At 49.0% G+C, this 20,080-nt stretch overlaps 1 pseudogene; it reads left to right on the forward strand.

The window, feature by feature from the left end:
• Positions 1-10,875: 10,875 nt before the first annotated feature.
• On the forward strand, positions 10,876-12,307 carry LOC133730749 (probable LRR receptor-like serine/threonine-protein kinase At3g47570; annotated as a pseudogene).
• Positions 12,308-20,080: the final 7,773 nt, after the last annotated feature.

Below are 20,080 nucleotides of genomic sequence, written 5' to 3' on the forward strand. Positions count from 1 at the left end.
TAACTAGAGATCCCCACGGATCACTAACGTTAACATTGGCGCCGTCTGTGGGAAGCCGACACACAAATGCTTCATCATTTACCATGCTTAACGGAGCTCAAAGAAAATTTTTTTCCTTCTTCCTTGATTCATTTAAAGTCCCCTCTGGGCACCCATTTTCTTTAATCATCAATCATCATTCGCTCCTAGCGCAAGCGGCGACTTCTGCCCAACTTTGGTCATCACTGCTCAAATCATGCCTAGCGGCAACTTGTGCAAGTTTGCTCACAAAGTAAAACTACTTAAGTCAACGGTACTCATTCCTCCTTGGCGTGCTTGCAAGGTTTCAGGTCAAATGGAGGTCAACGCCAGCAAGGGCTGGTCAACGCCAACAACAAAAAAAAGCCAAGGGCTGCACAGCGCCAGCGGCATAAAAAAAAACAAAACAAAATTTTGGTGCCATCTTCTCTGGACACCCAGAAAGTCTTGCACCAGGACTCCACCGCCAAGCTCGGGCTCCACAAATGTCAGACGGTCTTGCACCGCCAACCTTCTTCGTCAGTGGGTAGCGAACATGTCAGCGACCCAGCGGTACATGTGCTCCGTCAATATCACGCCCTCCGACAAGCTCGTCAACTAGCACACCAACGTGCCAGCAGCTTCAGCGGCACCGCTAGCCTCAGTCAGCGGCAAGTGTCGAGTCTCCGCTGTCTCCGCCAAGCTCCAAGTGAGCACCAAGCTCCGCCGACCACATCATTACCGCTGGCCGTCCTTGCCCAGCGCTAGGCACACCCTCCGCCTACCCTCCGCCAGCCACAGCTGCCAGCGGCCTCCTCCGCTAGCTGTCCTGACATTCTCCGCTCCGCCAGTCACACACCCAGCGGTGCACTTCCGCCACCCAGGCCAACTTGGCTGCTTCGTACTACCCGGCGGGTTCAACACTTCGCTCAGGCCTCCGCTCACTGCAGCACCGAATCTCCGCCAAGCCACAACCCCACAAGGAGAAACCGCTAGACTAACCTCCGCCGGCCTCCGTTGAGTTCCGGGACCGCCGCTAGCCATCTCCGCCGGCACTGAGCCTCCGCCGCTAGCAAACAACATTGCCGTCTCCGCCGGACTGTGCGCCGCCAAACTATTATAGAGCAAATTGCGGTCCGTTCCAGGTCTCCACCGACTCTCCGCTCCGCCAACCGGCAGACACCGCTAGGATACACCAGCGGCAAAAAATCTCCGCCAGCTGCAAATCCTCCGCTCCGCCCAAACTTGCAGCTCCCCCAGCTGCAACTCCTCCGCTCCGCCCAACTTGCGTCTCCGCCGGACTCAAGCTCCACCTCACCTGACAAGCTCTTCCGCTGACAAGCTTCTCTTCCGCCGGCGAGCAAAGCCCAGTGCTCCGTCAGCGACAACCCTGTCCACCAACGGGCCTTCCGCTAGCTATCCTCAGCGGCGGCACACCGCTGCACCCCAGTTCCGCCGGGAAACCTCCGCCAAGCCTTCTCCGTCGGCCTAAGCTCCGCTGAGCTTCCCCGCCGGAAAACTTCACCGTTGGGCAGCCTCCACTTGATCTGGACACCAAACGATCTTCACATCCGGCCACTGACACAACTTCTATCAAGCAATCTCCAAATCCAGATAAGTGCCTTCAATTGACATTTGGCTCCAGTTCATAAAAACTCAACGCTTTGAATGTCTCTGTGGTTACTGCTCTTCGAACATATCTGCAGTATGAGATAGCATAATTGTTTATACACATATATCATGCTATTCTTAATTATTGCTTTACATTGAGTCGTTGACTGCGTGACTATTTGTTCGAAGTCTGGGGTGTACTGGCATGTGCACACTGTCGGCTACGCTTTTGTTAAAAGAACCACAACCACACACCTACAGCACACGTCACTTATTTGAACATGGGCTGTTTTGTATAAGTACCCTGCCACCTGCTAGGAATCTTGCCTCTTGCCATGTTTACATATAAATAAAGAGACATATACATATATATGGGGTGTTCCAGACACCACGTGTCCAACTACCCTTAGGAAGTGACCTGCTAGGCATGTGTTCTCTACTTCTTTCATATCATCATGTATATCTTTCACTTATATACATGATACATCGTTTCAAGATCAGGGCCACTGATTATGTGCAATGATATATCTTTCACTCATGTATATCTTTCAATTATATACATGATATGATTATTTATGCAAGCACATGTATAACTAGTGCCATTTGGCTAGTGGTCCTTACAGTGTTCCAATTATCATTGCACATAATGAGTTCGGTCAAACACAAATACAAAATAGACATATATACATGTTATTTGTCATCAACCACCACATTTACTTCTACACTTTGCTTACAATTTTATCAAAGTACATATGCAAATTATTTATGTTGATTTTACAAATCTACATATTAATCATCTATTTTGTTTCAAGGAAATTCAACTATTTCTATGGAGCATTCAACCGCAACTACGAGTTGACGGACATTATCGGAGTACTTTCTCCGCCACAATGCAATGGAGCGTCACGCTCGGCCGACTCCAATTCGCTCCAAATCGGCATAAGATAAGTAACTACATCTTATTTCTTACGCTCCTGCAATTTGAGCTACCGCCGATGCCATGTCTATACATGTCTCCATGACCCTTACGCATGCCTACGGCGTGTTATTAACACCTTTACTACATCGTACATGCTTGCTCTGTGTGTTTTGTCATTTTTTCATGCAGATACATACTTTACGAGTCTACGGTCTACGACCAAACCGCCACGCGGTAAGGCAACGCCTCATAATAGCACTGACCGCTACGCGGCATTGCAGCAAGGGACTAGTTAACACAGCCTACGGCAGCCATTGATCCGGCAGTTAACCCCGACGCTTGGGTACTAAAGATTGGGATCGCTACCCAACACCCTCTGCTCCGTGCAGCTCCCCCTCAACAAACAAATTACCGACCATCCGGAGGTCCGTCATGGCTGGGGAGTCGGGGACTCTCTAGCGGGCCTAGCAGGGGCCCACCCCATTGAGCTTCCGCTCATGCCTTCCCGGCAACCCATGAGCTTCCGCTCACGAGCTTCCCGCTCATGCCTTCCCGGCATCCCATTGAGCTTCCGCTCATGCCTTCCCGGCAACCCTTGAGCTTCCGCTCACGAGCTTCCCGCTCATGCCTTCCCAGCAACCCCTGAGCTTCCGCTCACGAGCTTCCCGCTCATGCCTTCCCGGCATCCCATTGAGCTTCCGCTCATGCCTTCCCGGCATCCCATTGAGCTTCCGCTCATCCCCCTTGAGCTTCCCGCTCACGCCTTCCCGGCATTCTACTCGACACACCACACGTTAATGGAACATGGAATTCTTCTACCATTTGTCGCTCCCGACAAATTGAATTCTTTTCGCGTTCCATTAATACGAGCGACAACCAAACCAACACAAGCGTTCACGTACTCATCATTTACACGTTACAAACGCTTACCTTCGCAGCGCTCATACAACTTACATTTATCATATGCAATCCATATGCTCACACGGCCATACGCGCTCTCGAGTTTGTACGTCATAATCGATCGTCCTCGACGCCATTCGCGTGTATACATCAACATGTATCACGCACCTCATACGTTTATATATGCCAACGCATATCAATGCAACTCACATTTGTTGCCCACTGCAACGAGCATTCTACATATGCCTGTCTTCTTGTCTTTGATTGTACAGGTTAACGAGTCACTTCTTGCTTACGGAGTTCGGGGACTTGTAGGGGCTCCTTACCGCCCGGTTACTTTTGCTTGATGACTTCATGATTTGAACTCCCCAACCAAGAAGCTACTCTTACTCGGGGACTTCGGGGACTTGGACATACCTCCAATAATATGGAGTATTTACTACGTCACCAAGCATAAGTAACACCCACTTTGGGACATCCACAAGACATGGCAAGGCCCAACCGAGACATACATCGTGTAGCCCTATGTTCAGGCTACGCAGCGGTATCCGGAAGTCGCAAATCCGCCACCGGGAAGCCACCTTCCAGCCCTTGCCAACATGCCTCCATAACATAGCTTTCTGCATGTTAAATAGACTAGAATAAGTAACTTTGCTTGTCCCACATCGAAGAACAAGTAAAGGAGAAGCATTCCTTCATCTATAAAAGGAATGCCTCCTCCCACAACTCAACACATTCCACATTCATTACATCTCTTGTAATCTTGTTAGGCCGCAAGGCTCGACACACTAGTATAGCTTTCAAGTGGACGTAGTCTCCCGCTCATGCGGAGGCGAACCACTATATATCTCGTGTCAACTCTCTCTCTCTCTCTCTCTCTTTATTTATAGCTAACTAGAGATCCCCACGGATCACTAACGTTAACAGTACCCGTTGGGTAGCTTCCCTTAGCTAAATATTGAACAAAAATTTAGCTAAGTCAAGATGCTCCGGGGTAGCGGCATTACTATTTGTAGTAATACCGAAGGTGTTCGGTATTCCGAGGGTGGGTCGTTGTGACGCCATCCTTGCCCATTAAGTAGAAAGTGCCTGGGCTAACGACTTCCACAATTTTGTATGGACCTTCCCAAGTTGGGCGGAGTTTTGTTAGCGGTGGAATAACTTCCTTCATTACCCAGTCCCCCAATTGGAGGTTCCGGGCTTTGACCCTGGCGTTGTAGAAACGTGATACCCGCTGCTTGTTTTGCAAGTTGTGCAAATGGGCCTTGTGTCGTTTTTCCTCCAGGAGGTCGTTGTCCAGGTTGATGCCGTCGCTGTTGGTCTCTGGGCAGTAGCCTTCGACCCTAGCGGTAGGTTGAGTTACCTCAACAGGTAGGACAGCCTCTGTTCCGAACATCATGCAGAAAGGGATTTCGCCGGTGGCGGAAGTTGGCATTGTCCTGATGGCCCATAGAACTTCTGGCAGTTTCTCCGCCCACAAACCCTTGGCGTTGTCGAGTTTCTTTTTCAGTAGCTTCTTGATTATCTTGTTTGCTGCTTCGACCTGGCCGTTGGTTTGGGGGTGAGTGACAGACGCAAAACTCATCTTGGTGCCAAGGTTGGCGGTGAACGATATGAGTTCTTTGTTGTTGAACTGTGTGCCGTTGTCTGTAATGATTGTATGTGGGACACCATAGTGGCAGTAGATGTTCTTCCAGAGGAAGTGAATTACCTTGGCGGTAGTTATTGCCGTTAGTGGCTCTGCCTCTATCCACTTGATGTTGTAGTCGATAGCAACAATGATGTATTTGAACTGGCCCTTGGCGGTTTGGAATTTTCCCATCAAGTCGAGGCCCCACGTAGAGTGAACCCATGGGCCGATGATGATTGACAGCGGCTCCGCCGACGCATGTGGGAGATCAGCGTACTGTTGGCACTTGTGGCAGGATCTTGATATCCGCCGGGCGTCATCACCGAGTGTGGGCCAAAAGTAGCCTTGTCGCATTGTGCGATTGGCCAATGATCTGGCGCCTGAGTGATTTCCACATTCTCCGCCGTGTATTGCAGCTAGAACAACCCTTCCCTCCTCTGGGGTTAGACAGCGGAGGTTGGGATGGGTGAATCCCTGGCGGTAGAGCTTGCCATTCTAGATGTTGTAGCGGGTTGCTCTCCGCTTGAGCTGTCGCGCCTTGACTTTGTCCTCCGGCAATGTCCCGTTGCGCTTGTATTCGATAATCTCGTCCATCCAGCTGGGGTTGACTTCAATGTTGAAGATCTCCGCCAGGGTCTTTGTGATGCTTGGCTTGTCAAGGCACTCTACTCTTGTGTCCGCTGGACTCTGATGTGGCTGGGCGGTTGCCAGTCTCGCCAGTGAATCAGCCTTGGCGTTCTTTTCCCTGGGGATTTGTGTGATGGTGTGAAATTTGAATTTTTTGAGCAGTGTCTTGACGTACCCCAAATATGCCGCTAACTGTTGGTCCTTGGCTTGGAAGCTGTCGTTGACCTGGTTAACGACTAATTGAGTGTCGCTGAAGATGTTGACGCTGTCAGCACCAGAGTCGATGGCGAGGAGTAGGCTGGCGATGAGTGCTTCGTATTCCGCCATATTGTTTGAAGCTTTGAAATTGAATTTCAACGCGTACTCTGCGTTCAGTCCCCCGGGTCTTGTTAAGATGACTCCGGCGCCGCTGGCCTTGGCGCTGGCGGAGCCGTCCACATGCAGGTTCCAGTCAGAATGTAGGGGAGCTGACTCTTCAGCGGTTATCATTCCCGTTCCGGACCCGGTCTCCGCGTCGGGTTCTGGTTGACGCTCGGTGAGTTCAGTAATAAAGTCCGCCACTGCCTGGCCTTTCATGGCGGTTCTTGGTTTGTAATCAATGTCGAACTCGCTGAGCTCAATGGCCCACTTGATGAGGCGCCCCGAATGTTCAGGGTTCTGCATTACTTGCCTCAGCGGTTGATTGGTTAACACATGGATTGTGTGAGCCTGAAAGTATTGGCGGAGGCGCCTGGCGGCAACGATGAGTGCGAGAGCTAGTTGTTCCAAAAGAGGATATCTTGTTTCTGCTCCATTCATGCCTCTGCCGGCGTAGAACACTGGGAGCTCATCCTGGCCTTCCCGCCTGACAATGGCGCAGCTTACCGCTGATACCTATACCGCTAGGTATATGAACAGTGTTTCTCCTTGCACGGGGACAGAGAGGAGAGGGACTGCCGCTAGGTATTCCTTCAGGCCCTGGAACGCCGCCTGACACTCTGGGTTCCAGTTGATGACCTTCTTGTTAGTTGTTTTGAGGAGTTTTAAAAATGGGGCGCACCTATCAGTGAGTCTGGAGATGAATCGGGATAGGGCGGTTAACTTGCCCTGGAGGCATTGGACGTGTACCTTGTACTCGAGTCAAGGATGGCTTGTACTTTGTCCGGGTTAGCCTCGATGCCTCGTTCGCTGACGATATAACCCAGAAACTTGCTGGCGGTTACGCCAAAGAAACACTTTTCTGGGTTGAGGCGCATACCATAGGCCAGGAGAATGGTTACTATGATCTTGAGGTTTGCCACATGTCCGCTGGCTTTTATGCTCTTGACCAGCATGTCGTCCACGTAGACCTCGATTATTTTTCCGAGATGCTCCGCGAACATGGCGTTCATCAGTCGTTGATAAGTTGCCCCAACGTTCTTGAGACCGAAAGGCATAACATTGTAGCAGTAGAGGCCCTTGTCGGTGGTGAAGGTGGTGCACTCCTGATCGCCGGGATGCATCTTGATCTGATTATAGCCGGAGAAAGCATCCATCATGCTAAGGAGCTCATGCCCAGCGGTTGCATCAACCAGTTGATCAATGCGGGGTAGATGGAAACTATCCTTTGGGCATGCCTTGTTGAGATTTTTGAAGTCGACACACATCCGCCACTTTCCGCTGGGCTTCTTGACCATGACCAAGTTGGAAATCCACTGGGGATAGATGACCTGGCGGATGAACCCAATGCCCTGGAGCTTGGCAACCTCCTCTCCTATTGCCCGGTACTTTTCCTCATCAAAGGCCCTCCGCTTCTGTTTGATGGGATAAAAGGATGGTTTGATGGTTAACTTGTGTGTGATGATTTCAGGGGAGATACCTGGCATGTCCGCGTATGACCATGCAAAGACTGCAGCGTTGTCACGTAGGAATTGAGTGAGTTCCGCCGCTACCTCTGGGTCCAATTGGGCGCCTATGCGGACTGTCCGCTCAGGGTGTTCGTCTGAGATGGAGACAACCCTCAACGATGTTTCCGGGTTGACCGGCTCCTTCTTTACATACTTCTTCTCCTCATCCCTAGGGTCCTTGAAGATATTTGGTGGCGGTGCCTGATTACCCACCGTCAGGATTTCATGGCGGCACGTTGACCGTGCTATAGTCGTTGAATAGCATTCGCGTGCCAACTGCTGACTTCCCCTCACACAGCCCGTGCCGTTGGGTGTGGGGAACTTCATGAGAAGCATGTATCCGGCAATGATGCATTTAAGCTTGTTGAGTGCCGACCGTCCAATGATGGCGTTATACGAACTGAAGCAATCGACAATTATGAATTCCGTATGTGCCTCCGCCATACATGGACTAGTGCCAATAAGCAGCCGCATGTAGTCTGACCCCAGCGGTTGCGTAACATCCCCGGAGAAGCTGAGCAGTGGCTCGTGATCCTGAAGTAGTTTCTTGTTCCGCTTGAGATGGTCGTAGCAACCGCTGAAGATGACGTTGACAGCGGATCCGCTATCCACCAGGATTCTCCCCACTGAAAATTTGCCAAGAATTGCGTCGACCAGGAATAGGTCGTCATGGGGTAAATGCACTTCGCGCTCCTCCTCCTCTGAGAAGGTAATAGGTTCCCAACCTGACTTTGGGAGTTTGGCGGATCTTTCGTAGCGGATGTTGCAGACTTCTTTTGGGTGATTAGCGCGTGCATAGCGCTTCCGTGCCCTGTGGGACATGCTAGTGATTGGGGCACCGCCGTCGATGGTGTTGATGCGGCCCAAAGTCTCAACATTGGCGATCACAGGTGGCGGTTGGCGCACCTTGAACTGCTCCATCTTGCCGTCACGGTACAAGGTCTCAATGGCCGTTTTGCGAGCATTGCAGCTGTTGGTATTGTGGCCGCTGTCCTCGTGGTACTTGCACCACCTGCCGGTGTTTCTTGGTTTTCCCGTTTTTGGGTATCTTGGTGGGGGTGGCGATGGTATCTGATCCTTGCACTGATTGTATATTTCCTCATACGAGGCCGTGAGGACTGTAAACACTGCATACCGCTGAGAGGACTCCGCCCATTTGTTGCGGTTATCCCCATGGGTTGGGCGGTTGCCCTTGTTGTAGTGCTGGTCCCTCTGCCACTTGTTCTGGTGGTGGCCCTGCTGCCACTCCCTTTTCTTGTCAGTTGGCGGTGCTGAAGTGGTCGTGTTAGCGATTTCCTGATGACTGGAGGATGGCCGTGTAGACTTTGTTGGTGTTGCTGGTGGCGGTGGGGTTTCTCCATATGTGATGAATTCGGCCTGGGCGCGAATGATCGCCTCACTCATGACGTGGTCATACGCCGCATTTGAATGATTGTAGTTGAGGTGATAGAGGAATGGCCCCTTGAGAAGTCCCTGCTTGAAAGCCGCCGATGCCATAGTTTTGTCTAGGTTGCGGCACTGAGACGCTGCCGCTCGCCATCTTATGACGAATGCCTTCAGTGATTCGTCCTCCCCCTGCTTGACGCTGAACAGCTGACTTGTGTTGTGATGTCCGGCAGACAATAAGATGAACCGAGAGAGGAAGGCGTGTGATAGTGCATGGAATGAGCTGACGGACCCCGGCGGACATTCGAAGAACCAGTTCATTGCCTCACCGTCCAACGTCTCGCTGAACAAGTGGCACAGGGTGGCGTCGTCAAATCCCTTGTTATTGGTGACCTTCTTGAAGGTGTCCATATGGACGAAGGGGTCAGACATGCCGCCGTAATGTGAGATCTTTGGGGTTTTTGCATACGCTGGTCTGATAGCTTGCAGAATCGCAGCGGTGAAGGGCCCAGGTCTGGAAGCGAAAAGTGGGTTCTGAGTTGGCGCTAGGGCGCCCGACTCCGCCCGGATCAATCTCTGCTCCAGTTGTTGCATCCTTTCCAATATCTGGGCGGTTGCATCGCCGGTGGAACCAGCCTGGACATTCCGCTGGACCTGCCTGCGCCTCGGTGCAGGCGGATTGCCCTCGGTCCTCGCCCTAGCTTTCGAGCGGTTGGTGTGCGGTAGTGATTCCGCCTCCTGCTCCAACATTTGTTGGGGGATGGGCGGTGGTCGCATCCCCAATAGTTCAGGTGGGTTCAGCGGTACCTGCATCTGTATGACTGGCCCCGGTACCAATGTGCCGGTGCCGGGTCGACTACGCCTGGTGCTGTGTGATTGTTCGCTCTGCGCTGGGTTGGCGGTGGCCCCCAACGTCCTCTTCAGTTCTTCAAAGCGTTACATCAGCGTAGCCACCTGTCTCTGGGCCTTAGCCTTTTCTCTGCGCTCCTCCTCACGCTCTCTGTTTGCCTTGTGGAGGTCCGCCAGTGCCAGCTCGTACATAGTGGTGAGATCTTGGCCCGGCGGGCGGCTGCTGCTTGGATTTGTCTCACCGCCGGGGTTGTTGGCTGGGGTTGTGAATAGTGCGCGGTTAACGCCTACTGCTGGGTCGGGGGGTTGGGGAATGGTGGACTGGTCTGCCTGCTCTTCAGCGTTTCCCCCGCTACCGTTAGTCATGGTGATTGTGGTGGGATGACCTTTTGTTCAGGGGTTCCCACAGACGGCGCCAATGTTAATGTCTGAAAGTTCAGCGGTAGCTGAACCTTTATTAACGCTGATCCGGTGGGCGGATCAATACTTGTGACGTTCTCGAAGCTTCCGCTACCTGTCAAGTAAAATACAGAGGGCGTCAGAGGGAGACCGCGCTGGGCTGTCTTCGACTCTCCGATGCCCAAGTTAGTCAATGTATTTATGTTGACAAAGTAACAGTAGGTAAGTATTAAAATGCGTAATTAATGAGGAGAGAGGAGAGAACCTTTTATAGGTGAGGAGGAGGTTGATCTTCTCTTTGTTTTCGATGTGGGACTGATGTGCTTCAGTCCCCAACTCTGGGAGCTTCTGATGCTATCTTGGCGCGGCGCGTCGGCGGTGATCTGGGGGTGATCCGAGGCCCAGGCTGTGGCCCGCCTGGCTGTGCATCTGTGTGTTATTCCTTTGGCGGGAATTAGTACCTCTGGTGGTACAATGAGCGTAGCCCATTATAGCTAATTATGCTTGCAAATGTACATGTATGTACACACTGATGGGGGGAAGTACCAATTGAAGGTGTTTTTAAGAACGCAAGTGCAACATCAGTTGTTGGAAACACCGCACTCTGCGGAGGTATTGCAGAGCTTCGACTTCCTGTGTGCAAATCTGAAGTGTCTAAAGCAAGAGGTTTGTCTTGTACAATAAAAATAGCTATGTCTTTATTATCCGGGTTTACTCTTTTGGTAATTGCTGTGGTGCTATCCTTTTTACTTCATCGTAAGAGAAGGAAAGCAATTAGGTTGAGCACTTTGGGGAACTCTTTTTTGCAAGTCTTGTATGCTATGCTCCTAAAAGCAACTGAAGGGTTTTCTTCCACTAATTTGATTGGTGAGGGTGGTTTTGGTTCTGTGTACAATGGAATTCTCGATGGTGATAGAGTTGTCGCTGTAAAGGTGCTTAACATGGTACATAGGGGAGCTTCAAAGAGTTTCATAGCTGAATGTGAAACACTGAGAAATATCAGACATCGAAGCCTGGTCAAGATTGTAACTGCATGTTAAAGTGTTGATTTTCGTGGAAATGATTTCAAGGCTCTAGTTTATGAATTCATGGAAAATGGGAGCTTAGAAGAGTGGTTGCATCCATCCACAGGAATTGAAACGGTAATACATGCACCCAAAACTTTAAGTCTTGTCCAGAGGCTTGATATCGCCATTGATGTTGCTTCTGCATTAGATTATCTTCACAATCATTGTGAAACACCAATAGTTCATTGTGATCTCAAACCAAGTAACGTCCTTTTGGATAAAGAGCTGACTGCACATGTTTCTGACTTTGGACTTGCAAGGTTTCTCTCAAAATTAACTGATAACGTTTCTGGAAATCAATCAAGCTCCATTGCAATAAGAGGATCGGTTGGTTATACTGCTCCAGGTAATTATCCTCATATGCTTCACAAATTTCTCATATTTTCAATTGTTACATAATTCATTGAGAGCCATTTTATTTTATGTACAGTTGTAGTGACAACTATATATTTGTGATATTGTTTGAATTGTAGAGTATGGTATGGGAAGTGAGGTGTCAACATATGGGGATGTGTACAGCTTTGGCATTCTCTTGTTAGAAATGTTTACTGGGAAGAGACCTACTGATCCTATGTTCAGTGACAGCTTGAATCTTCATAACTTTGTGAAGATGGCTCTACCTGAACATGTTGAGGAGATTACAGATTCACAACTTGAAGGAGGCATCACCACTTTTGATGAAGCTCGCAATCAACCCATCACAAGACCACAAAAAATTGAAGAGTGCTTAAAGTTGATATTTGGAATTGGAATTGCGAGTTCTGCTGAATCCCCAACAAACCGGAAGGATATAAGTGATGTTGTATCTGAATTGCACACCGCTAGGAACAATCTTCTTGGCTAGAACTTTTCAAATTATTACTTTTATGTATGTTCTATGTTTGTATTTTGATCTCTTTTATTTTTTTATTGTAATATGCTGTCTTTAAAGTCTTGTTGTTACTATTACTTGTATTAATTTAGAGTGCAATTGTGTGTTTGAGGCCTTGAGCCCCCATTGTAATAAAAAAAATAAAAAGGAGTATACTAAATCTTGTATAAAATCTCTTTTCCTAATTCGGAAACACATGATCCCATTAGGATCAATCCAGAATTTGAATTTTGATAGCTGCAAAAGATTTTCATATATATTGTCATCATCTGAGTAATGTTCTGAAATTTGCTGGAAAAGTTGAAGTATATATGGATGATGATGTCTTTGAAGTGGTTCAGACTGAAGAGGCAATAATTGGTGTTTCACAGTGATTATTATGAAGAAAACTATGCACAAGCAACATCGATCAATGGTGATTTCCCAACTCTTTAACACTATCTTATGAGATTGGCAATGTAAAGGGTAGCGTGATCTGTCAACTTTTTCAATTAGCCAAATCCCAAATTGATCAAGAAAGTAAGCCAACCTTGCCAAAATAAGTAAGACATGCATGAAAGGAGACTCTGGATGTGCTCCTGACCTTCTGTATGCACCAGATTATTATGATGATCAACAACTCTAGAGCTTATTAATGTTTCCTAACTCAACAGATAAAAAAAAAATGCACATGCCCGCCCTTTGGGTAAAAAAGATATCACCAATTCACCATTCACCCATATAAACATGAGAAACAAGTAAAGCTCATACTATACATATATACAAACAATGCTATTAATTCTAACTTAGTGAGAGAAAATTGAAGAAGCAAATCATATTAGCATATTTGACTGCATAGAAAGAAAATTGGGGAAACAGAAGGCTGGGGACTAGGAGTAGTCTATAATCAATCATATTTCTGTAATGAAGCCAAGTAACCTCTTGGGAAAAGCTCTTGAATTCTCATGTAATGTAGACATTCGTATTATGACTAGGAATGACTACTCCCCTCATTCTCTGACTTTACCTAACCTTATTTTTATAAATTTGCATACCCTCACTTTAAATATAAAGTTTGATGATTAAGACCACACATCTTATCTTCAGCTGGAATGTGCGCGGGCTTGGGAACCTGTCCACATTCAATGCCCTCAAGAAATTACTGAGGGTTCAAGATCCCGACTTAGTTTTCCTAATGGAGACTAAGAAGAAGAAAGATGCAATGGTGAAATTATGTAGTTCTCTTGGCTATAATAATTGTAAGGTTGTTGACAGAACAAAAGAAAAGGGAGGAGGGCTAGCTCTGTTATGGAAGGATGGTTTAAACGTAGAGGTTGTGGATTCAAGTCCAGGTTTCATAGATGGTATTGTTTTATGTAATGGGAAGAGGCTGCGAGTGACTGGTCTCTATGGTAATCCGGCAACGGGAGAGAGGCATCATTCATGGGAGGTCATACATAGACTGTCTCATTCTCTGACCACGGATGATTGGATCATTTTTGGTGACTTTAATGAAATTCTGAGAGATGAAGAAAAAAGTGTTGGGCGGCTACGTCCCATGTGTCAGATGGAGAGGTTTGGAGAAGTAGTAAATGACTGTGCCTTTAAGGAAGTGGAGTTTACAGGGCCTAATTTTACTTGGAGTAATGGTACGATTGCAGAAAGATTAGACCGAGGTTTTTTGAATCCTACTGCGATGATCTCTTATCCTAATGCTCATGTATTTCATTTGGAGGTTGGAGCGAGTGACCATTTACCTTTGCTGTTTGATTTGTTGGGAGTGGGGTTACCAAAAAGACAGCGTTCTAAACGACGGTTTCTTTTCGAAAGTTTTGGGTGAAAGAAGAACAGTGTGGCGCTATAGTGAAGGAGGCTTGGGAGGTGAAGGCATTGGATTCTCTCTATTCTAAACTACAGTTTTGTGCTGAGAGATTGCAAGAATGGAATTCGAAGGTGGTCGGTCATATCCCCAGAAAGATCGCAGCACTGAAAACGTTGTTGCAAAACTTCCCAATTGATGCATGTTCTGAAGCTGATAGAAGACAGCGTAAAGTGATTAAACATGAGATAGAAAAATACGCTGAATATGAGGAGTCCCTTTGGAAACAAAAATCCCGAATTCAATGGTTACAAGAAGGGGATCAGAACACAAAGTTTTTCCATGCTGTGGCTAAGGGGCGTGGTCAACAAAATAAAATACAAGGTGTTTGTGATGAAACTGGGGCCTGGTGTGAGGATTTGGAAGCTATTCAAAATGCTTTTGTGTCCTGTTAATGCTTGGATCCGTGGGGATCTAATTAACGATAAGTAAAAGAGAGAGAGAGAGAGTTGACACGAGATGTATAGTGGTTCGCCTCCGCATGAGCGGGAGACTACGTCCACTTGAATGTGTACAAGTGTGTCGAGCCTTGCGGCCCAACAAGATTACAAAGTGTGTTGTAATGGAGTGAATTGAGTTGTGGGAGGAGGCATTCCTTTTATAGGTGAAGGAATGCTTCTCCTTTACATTGTTTTCGATATGGGACAAGTAACAACTATTCTAGTATAGAAATGCCTAGTTGCGGAGGCAACTTGGCAAGGCCGGAAAGGTGGCTTCCCGGCGGCGGATTTGCGACTTCCGGATACCGTAGCGTAGCTTGAACATAGGGCTTCACGATGCATGTCTCGGTTGGGCCTCACCATGGCTTGTGGGTGTCCCAAAATGGGTGTTACTTATGCTTGGTGATGTAGCAAACTAGCCTTGCTAGTGCAGGTATGAACAAGTCCCCGAAGTCCCCGAGTAAGAGTAGCTTCTTGGTTGGGGAGTTCAAATCATGAAGTCATCAAGCATAAGTAACATCCGAGAGGCGCACGGCCCCTACAAGTCCCCGAGCTCCGCAAGCAAGAAGGGACTCGCCATCCTGCATCACAAAAGACAAAAAAGGTCGTATATGTAGTTACATCGGCGGTGCACTAATGTATGAAGTGCATGAGATAATGGGGCGTCGCCCTGCCGCACGGCGGTAGGTCGTAGACTATAGACTCGTGGAGCCCGGAGGCTAGACCATATGTAGGAAAACGTGAAAAAGTGTGGTGCCCGGAGGCTAGACCACATGTATGAAGCATTGTGAGCCGAGAGCGTAACTAAAGCATGTTGGATAAGCGGAGCGAGTTAGGTGTTCGAGCGAGTTGGGTGTAGGCGCTGTATGAGCGTGCGGGACGTAGCCCAAGCGAGTCGCGGCCATGCTTTGATACCCAAGCGAGTCGTAACCGTTTCGCAAGCGTTTATCCGAGCATGTTTAATTGAGCTATAAGTGTCACAATGTTCACAATGAATGTCACATGAAAGTGAATTTAAGCATGTATGTGTGTAGCATGTACTTGTAGGAAAGTTGCTAACTAATAACATGTTGCAGGCATGCTTAAGGGTTATAGAGACATGTATAGTCATGGCATCAGCGGTAGCTCAAATGGCAAGAGCGCAAGAGATAAGAGGAAGGCACTTATCTGGCGGATGCGGTGTTTCGATGTCGAAGTTGGGCGGAACTTCGAAGTTGGACGGAGGCCTACAGTGGGTGGAGACCTGGGGTAGGCAGAGCTGTGCCTTGCCGTTGAAGTTGGCCGGCTGTGTCTCAGAGCTCAACGAGGCTACAGTTGGCGGTGCTGAGGTGACGGCCGGTGCTGGTGCTAGCGGTAGCGTTCCAGAAGAGGCTGGTGGCGGTTGTGATCCCTCTGGCGGAGGACTCGCCGGCGGAAGGATTGGCTGGCGGAAGCTTTGCCTGGCGGAACGGAGGTTTGGCCAGCGTTGAAGCTCGGCGGAGCGGAGCACCTGCGGAGAGGATGATCGAAGATGGAATGGTGGTGGCCATGGTGAACAGATGATCTCCATGGGTGCCCAGACCAGGTGGGGGATGCTCAGCGGAGATGGAGTTCGGCGGTGAACAGTCCAGCGGAGGAGAAGTTCGGCGGTAAACAGTCCAGCGTTGGCTCCTGGAGGGGCAGAGGAGGCTCGTGTCGGCCTTTTGCTGGCGGGGGTTGGCCAGCGGAGCAGAGCCTTGGCTAACGGAGGATGCTCGGTGGAGCGGAGCTCGATTTGGTCAGCGGAGCCCGTCAGCGGTGCTCTGTCCATGGCCGGCGGAGGCAAGCTAGCGAAGACAGTCTGGCGGAACGGAGACAGTCCAGCGGAGCGGAGCTGGCTAGCGGGGTTTGGATGAGTTTCCGCTGGAGATTGGCGGCGCTGCCACCTGGCGGTGTCTGCTGGGCGGACTGCCCTTGTGCTTGCCGCTAAGGAGTTTAGCGGGGGAATCCGGCGGTGCTAGGTTGCCGCTGATGGTCGGTATCTGGCGTTGTTTTGCTGCTAGCGGTGTTGGCTTGGCCGGGAGCTAGCCGGAAGTTGATTGCTTGACGAGCGCTGGTGGTTGCTCCTAGCAACATGGTGGCTGGCGGAGCTTGTGCTGGCGGTCGATGCTAGCTGCTGCGTTTTACAGGTCTGTTGGTGATTGGCACTTTGGCTGATGGCTCGCTGGCGGTAGCTCTCGCTGGCGGTAGCTCTCGCTGGCGGAGGGGTCGCTGGAGGTAGGGTCGCTAGCGGATGGCGCGCTGGCGGAGCGGAGCTTTGGTCAGCGGTACCTTGGCCAGCGGTGCCCCCCAGCGGTGAAGCTAGCGGTCTGGCGGAGGATGCCAGTAGAGTAGCCATCGGAGGAGAGGGCAGCGGAGAAACCATCGGAGGAGGACAGCAGAGAAGCTAGCGATGATGGCCACTGGTTGGCCGGCGGAAGACTCGCCGGCGGAGGATGCTGGTTAGCAGAGCTCTTAGTCAGCGGTGGTCTTCGCCGGCGGTTAAGCGGAGCTGCTGCGATGCTTGTTGGAGAATGGTGCTCCTGGCGGAGCGGCGGTGATGTTGATCAGACCTGTGCAGCGGAGCAGATCGTTATCTTCATACCCTATTGGGCGTTGACTCTTGAGTTGGGCGTTGACCCGCCATGGTCAGCGGAGATCAAAAGTTGATCAAGCCATGATGGGCGTTGACCGACTCCGCCGGGCGCTGACCAGCCATGGTCGGCGTTGACTTGGCCGCTAAGGATATGTTGTGACACTCAATGCTTTTGTGTCCTGTTAATGCTTGGATCCGTGGGGATCTAATTAACGATAAGTAAAAGAGAGAGAGAGAGAGTTGACACGAGATGTATAGTGGTTCGCCTCCGCATGAGCGGGAGACTACGTCCACTTGAATGTGTACTAGTGTGTCGAGCCTTGCGGCCCAACAAGATTACAAAGTGTGTTGTAATGGAGTGAATTGAGTTGTGGGAGGAGGCATTCCTTTTATAGGTGAAGGAATGCTTCTCCTTTACATTGTTTTCGATGTGGGACAAGTAACAACTATTCTAGTATAGAAATGCCTAGTTGCGGAGGCAACTTGGCAAGGCCGGAAAGGTGGCTTCCCGGCGGTGGATTTGCGACTTCCGGATACCGTAGCGTAGCTTGAACGTAGGGCTTCACGATGCATGTCTCGGTTGGGCCTCACCATGGCTTGTGGGTGTCCCAAAATGGGTGTTACTTATGCTTGGTGATGTAGCAAACTAGCCTTGCTAGTGCAGGTATGAACATGTCCTATTTCTCTAACTTGTACACATCGGAAGGTTGCAATAACTTGGAGTTGGTTCTCGATACGATCCCAAGAAGGGTTACAGAGGAAGTAAATAGTAAGCTGCTTGGAAGGTTTGAAAGATGGGAAGTAGAGTTGGCTTTGAAACATATGGGGGCGACAAAATCGCCCGGATTGGATGGGATGTCAGCTCTGTTTTTCAAATCCTTTTGGCCTGTGGTATGGGATGATGTTTGTGAGTTTTGTTTGGGTGTTCTGAACGACCGAAAGGAGTTAGACGAGTTTAATCATACTCTTCTTTCTCTGATTCCAAAAATCTCAAGTCCAAAGAGTGTGACAGAGTTTCGTCCCATAAGTCTCTGCTCCACAGTATATAAACTCGTCTCTAAAGTTTTAGCTAACAGGTTGAAGAAGCATCTGCCAGATATTATTTCAAGCACTCAAAGTGCTTTTGTTCCAGGTCGGAATATTCAAGATAACGTTATTGCAACATTTGAAACTGTTCATACCATCCGTATTCAGAAGGCAACTCAGGAGCCAAAGATGGTGTTGAAATTGGATATTAGTAAAGCGTATGATAGGGTGGAATGGCCTTTCCTCGAAGAAGTGATGAAGAAGTTAGGGTTTGCCAACAGGTGGGTTTCTCTGGTTATGAAATGTGTTCGGTCAGTTTCTTTCTCAATTCTTTGGAAAGGTCAACCGGTCGAGCACTTTACACCAACTAGAGGCATCCGTCAGGGCGATCCTTTGTCCCCGTATCTTTTTCTCCTCGTATCTGAAGGTTTGTCAGGTCTGTTGCATCGTGCGGATGAAATGGGAATGATTCATGGGGTTCAAGTTGCTCCTTCTGCACCATCTATTTCTCATCTCCTATTTGCAGATGATAGTTTGCTCTTCGTGAATGCTAACATCCAAGATTGTATCTCCCTAAAGCAATGCTTGTTATTGTATGAAAGTGCAGCTGGACAGAGGATTAATTTTCAAAAATCGGCGTTGTCTTTTGGTCCTAATGTTCCTGAAGATCTGCAAACGGAGTTACAAGAATTTCTAAGTGTTCCGGTGGTGGATTTCCATGAAAAATATCTGGGGCTCCCAACAACAATTGGTAGAAATAAAACAGATGTTTTTCGGAAGCTGAACGAAAGACTGGATAGGCATTTGCAAGGTTGGCAAGGGAAGTTCCTCTCAAAAGCGGGTAAGCTTGTTTTAATCAAAGCAGTGGCTCAAGCTATTCCCACTTATTCCATGAGTGTGTTCCAATTGCCAATTGGGGTGTGTAAGAAATTCTAGTCTAAAGTGAGCAAATTCTGGTGGGGAAAGAGCGGCGGTGCGAGAGGTATTCATTGGAGTAGGTGGTTTCCTCGTTTTTTGGACTTGACGAATACATCATCGATATAAACCTCTAGGATCTTCCTAAGGATGTCGTGGAAGATCAGGTTCATGGCTCTTTGATACGTTGCCCCAAAATTCTTTAAACCGAAAGGCATGACCACATATTCAAAAACTCCCGCGAACCCTAGGCCGCGAAACGCAGTCTTGTGTCTATCGTCCTCCGCGACCGAAATCTGATGATATCCCGCGGTACCGTCCATGAAGGACAACAATTCATGTCCTGCCACTGCATCTACCAACATATCCGCGACCGGCATGGGGTAGACGTCTTTAGGCGTAGCAACATTAAGGTCTCTGTAATCCACGCAGACCCTCATCTTGCCATTCTTCTTTCGGACTAGCACTATATTGGACAGCCACTGGTTATATTTGGCTACCCTAATAATGCCTGACTTGTGCATTTTTTCAACTTCCTCTTTGACCAGAACTTGGGTCTCGGAGTTCATCCTCTGCGGCTCTTGCTTTACAGGCCTCTTGTCAGGGAGTGTTGGAAGTTGATGGCATACGAAGTCCGGTGACAGGCCTGGCATGTCTTCATATTTCTCCGCGAAGCAGTCTCTAAATTCTAGTAATAAATCAATAAGCCTCTGTTTCTCACTAGGCTCTAAGTAAGCGCTGATGGCCACTTCCATAGGCTCGTCTGCTGTTCCAAGATTGACCTTCTCAGTAGGGTCCCTGACCTTTGTACAGCGAGTGGGAGGCCTCTATCTCTTCCTCTGGAAGGTCGTAATCCATTAATCGTTTAAGGGTTTGGGCACAGCGTGGCCAGGCCTTTCCAAGCCTTCCTTTGCGAGCGTTAGCCCCCACTGTGCCAATTCAGAGGCTGTCACCCCTGTGGGGCGACCTTTATTATCGATGCCACTGACTTGCAATGGAGTGATTGGCTCCAAGTAGTACCTGGCATCTACATAGTTCGCGGAGACTGGGAATGGACGAGGATCCACTTGAATTACTTCAGTTTTATCTGTTACCTTGTTCCACATCACCAATTCCTGGAGGAGAGT

Source organism: Rosa rugosa, chromosome 2, assembly GCF_958449725.1.
Source record: "Rosa rugosa chromosome 2, drRosRugo1.1, whole genome shotgun sequence".
Lineage (NCBI taxonomy): Eukaryota > Viridiplantae > Streptophyta > Magnoliopsida > Rosales > Rosaceae > Rosa > Rosa rugosa.